We start from the raw sequence: 4,484 nt of genomic DNA on the forward strand, positions 1-4,484 counted from the left end.
GGAAAATGGTGTACCCCAAGGAAGTGTTATTTCACCAATTCTGTTCTCTATTATGATAAATTATATATATGATACACTTGATTATAGTATAGGCAAATCATTGTTTGCAGATGACGGCGTTCTCTGGAAAAGGGGTAAAAATGTTAAATTCATTGTTAAAAATTTGCAAAAAGCTATCGACTCTGTTGAAGAATGGGCTGGGAAATGGGGATTCAGGTTCTCTGTTGAGAAAACCAAGGTAGTATTTTTCTCGTTTAAAAAAATCCAAGAAAGGTTTAAATTTAAATTGTATGGTAGAGATTTAGAAAGAGTAAATTGTATGAGATTTTTAGGTATGCATTTTGATTCTAAGCTTACCTGGCATAGGCCTAATCATATTGAAAAGGTAGCTGACAAATGTAAAAAAGTCATTAACATAATTAGGTGCTTGTGCAATAAGGAGTGGGGAGCAGATATGACTTCAATGAAAAGATTATATGTTGGATTAATTAGGTCTATTGTTGACTTCGGGTGCATGGCTTATGGGTCTGCTACAAAGTCTGAATTAAAGAAGCTTGATGTTATTCAGGGTTCGGCCCTCAGGATATGTTCAGGAGCAATGAGAACCTCCCCCATATCAGCGCTTCAGGTTGAAGTAGGTGAAATGCCATTTGAGTTGAGGCGACTGCAAATGTCATTGTCATATTATGTTAATTTAAAGGGGCATATGGAAGACCATCCAACTAAAAGTGTCCTCATTTCAACATGGGAGCAGGCAAAAAGTAAAAGAGAGTCGTTTAGTGCAAGTATACATGAAAAGGTTACAAATATAGAATTAGAATTACAAACTTTATTAGTAATGTTCAAAGCTAGAAGCAAAGCTCTTCCACATGACTTACAAAAGTTATTTGTTTTTACTTCTGAAGATGGAAATCACAGACGGCCGTATGACTTTAAACATCCAATAGCACGAACAAACCTGAAACAAATGTGTTTGTCTGTTGCTGGAGTAAAAGCATGGAATTCTCTAAGGAAAGATTTAAAAAGTTGCAAAAATATTTTGGAATTTAAAAGGAGTTATAAAAAGAAACAGCTTGAATTATATCAAACTGAATTTTGATTTTGTTTGTATGTGATCATTGTAAAATGTTTAAATAAATATCAGATATGTTGGAGTTTGGGTGATGGTGGAGGGAACAATGCTAATGCCATCTACTATTTATGTTAATATATTTTGGGTGATGCTAATGTCATCTACTATTTAAGTTAATAAATTTTGGGTGATGGTGGAGGGAACAATGCTAATGCCATCTACTATTTATGTTTATAAAGGGGGCAGATAAATATAAGAATATTATTCTTCCATCTGCTCCTTTCTGATCATGGAAATGTAAAGGAAAACTCAAATTAATTGTATGTGCCTTGTACAAATAATGCATTTTCATGAAAGGAATAAAAGAGAAATGAATGAAAAATGAAGGTAAAGCAAGCGGCTGTAGAAAATTTTGAATTTAGTTTACTCATGTAGGTATGGCTGGTAATGAGTTGGCAGACAAGTTTGCTAAACAGGCTTTGAAAGCGACAAATGTGTCTATCCAGTGTAAAATATCAAAATCAGAGGCTAAGTCAATGATTAAAAAACATGTTAAAAAGTTGTGGCAAGATAAATGGGATAGGGGAGATAAAGGGAGGGGTTTTTACATTGTAAATCCTGAGGTTGGTCAGGGTCGTCTAGTAACAAGGTGTCGAAGAGAAGAGGAAATTTTTACAAGAATGAGAATAGGGCACACCAGACTAAACAAAACATTACAGTTAATAGGAAAACATAATTCAGGAAACTGCGAGATTTGTAATGTGCCAGAAACAGTGGAACATGTCTTTATGATGTGTAGGAAATTTAATATAGAAAGGGTTTTAATTAAAAGGAAAATAGAGGACAGTGGGGAAAGGTTTATTTTTAGAGATATTTTGTCTAAGGCTTCCGATCATAGAGTAGCCTAATAAAATATATGTTTGAATTTTGAAAGAACACCGGACTCAGTGACAGAGCGGTTTTTTTTTTTTTTTTTTTTTTTTTAGCTTGCAGGCTACATTATTCCCAAAGATGTAAGCCATAGTGATGATCAGGCACAATTTATCTGGAGGGTGGCGGTAGTGCGCTAAGTTAGTCCGCATCCGCCGTTAAGCAGCCAAAGAAGAAGAAGAAGAAGAAGACGAGGAGCACCTGAGGCAATGGCGGAAGGTGCTAAACTTGAAGTGCCCACCCAAGCGCTCTTATGTGTGTTCGTACCATTTTATGGACGGGGAGCCGATTGACGAACACCCTTACCCCGAGAAATGGCTCGGCTACGATGTTCTAGTAAAGAAGTCCCGCCGGGTGCTGAACAGGTTGTCAGATTCAGGTAAGCTAACTTATTAAGATAAGCTAACTGTTGTTACCTAACTTACCTATCTATGTGCTTGTTAGCCTAACGTTAGATTCGTGAAGTCCGTTCTATGAATACATTTAAGATTAGTAATGAGCCGTTAACAAAATACAACGAATCTTGCATGATTACCATTGCCCACCTATATCATATTTCTTATATTACGTTTACTTTGTGATATGGACCTAAGGGTCTGAAATAAAGAATGAATGAATGAATATTCACGATAGTACAATATATTATGGTACATTACAGTCTTACAATAGCTCACATTATTCCTGTAAGGAGGCCAGCTAGCTACATCTCTCATTCAGATATTGATATTGACCTACCCAGAGTTAGGAGATTGTGTGTATACTGTCTCGTTTTTAATGCATCTCTCTTTTTCACACTGTTCTAAGTATGAGTGCCATCATAAATTAATTCTCATGATCTATTTTAAGTACTAATGTAAAAATGTTTATGGTTATATTACTTCCATATAACCTCGATGAGTGCCAGTGTTGCAGTGGACAACTGTGAGGAGGATCACAGCCACATGCCCCAGACCTGTGATGCAGAAACAATGGGAGGATCCATCTGTCTCTGACCACAACTACGCTCCAAAATCTCAACTCAACCTGAAGCTACCAACATCTGAAATGGGAACACAATGCGTTGAGCCAGCGCCATAGTACATAACTCTGCTGAGAAACGACCACCTTTGTCAGCTCTACACAGGGTCGACATTGGATGCATTCCATTCAGTTGCCGAGCACCTTACCAATTCACACACCAATAGCTTTCAGCTACACACTTGGGATCAGCTCCTGATGACTCTGATGAAGCTGCGTCTTAATTTATTGCAGGGTGATCTTGCTGAAAGGTTTGGTGTTTCTCAGTCCATTGTAAGCAAGGTGATTTCGCGTTCGCTTGACATCATGGAGGAGAAGTGTTTCAGAGAGCAATTTCCAAACACAACATGTAGGGCTGCACAATATATCAAAATATCGCAAATGTATATATCGCAATATGCATAACTTTTTTAGCTTTAATAAGAATCAGTATATATATTTAATTCATACAGTGAAAACTAAGCAGTGTTTTATTTTTACATTTGATTATTCAGTTTCTGTTGTTAAATAGACCTAATGTAGGATAACCTGAACCCCGTGGTTTACACTGATGTTAAAATAACACTTCTTATGCTACAGTAAAACACTGCTGTTCACTTTAACAAGTTCCAGCACCATCTTCTTCGGCGTGTTTGGCAGTGGATCATACTCACCCCATACAGAGTTGGAGATAACAACTGATTGGAACAAAGATGTGGTAGCAGAGATTTTTCCTTCCATTCATCCACGATCCACACTCAGTGAGTCTGACGATTGGACTATTGACGGCGCAATCTGCAAAAGTAGATCTACAGACAATCTGACAGCGGGTGCTTCTCAATTCTTATTTGTGCATCCTCGTTTCCTTTCCTCGCTTCCTTTCCTCACGTCTCAGCTCCTCCCACTGTAGGATGCGAGGGAGGATGGCTGAGCGGAGGATGGAGGACGGAGGAGTGAGGAGACGAGGAGGGATATTGAGAAGACCCAGCCTGTCACTTTGACCAAGACGAGAAACCCACGCCTGATCTGATCTCATCTCCTGAACTTTCACAACCTCGTCCGAGTCGTCCCGGGCACTATTATTCTGTAAAACCATTCATTTGTGCTTTGTGGCTCATTAACGATTATGTGATTGAGTTTTTAGCATGACTTTGTCAAAGATGTATATATTTTTTATTAAAAGATCATAAAGTCCTTTATATCTCATCGATTTCTTTCCAGTTGAAAACTTCGGTTGGGCATCACCTTAAGCCTTTATAATGCATTATACAAGTATTAATAATTAATTATGCCTTGTAATACACCTTATACTGCATTGTGTTCATATGAATATTGTAGCAGTTATTATAATACCCCTTTGGAAAGAATAATGAAAAACTGCATGACAAACAGCCATTTTCAGATGTAACAAGGAATCTGTAAATATTGTAATGCATTTTAACTTTTGGTACAATTATTTATGGAAAGATATGATGAAGTATAACGT

The 4,484-nt window shown here is 37.3% G+C and overlaps 1 long non-coding RNA gene across 1 annotated transcript; it reads left to right on the plus strand.

Moving 5' to 3' along the window:
• The first annotated feature begins 2,170 nt into the window (after positions 1-2,170).
• LOC311071335 lies at positions 2,171-4,192 on the plus strand. Its single transcript, XR_014603815.1, has 2 exons — positions 2,171-2,381; positions 2,907-4,192. It is a non-coding gene; the product is annotated as an uncharacterized lncRNA (long non-coding RNA).
• Positions 4,193-4,484: the final 292 nt, after the last annotated feature.

This window comes from Abramis brama (assembly GCF_963993115.1).
Source record: "Abramis brama genome assembly, chromosome: 20".
Taxonomy (NCBI): Eukaryota; Metazoa; Chordata; class Actinopteri; order Cypriniformes; family Leuciscidae; genus Abramis; species Abramis brama.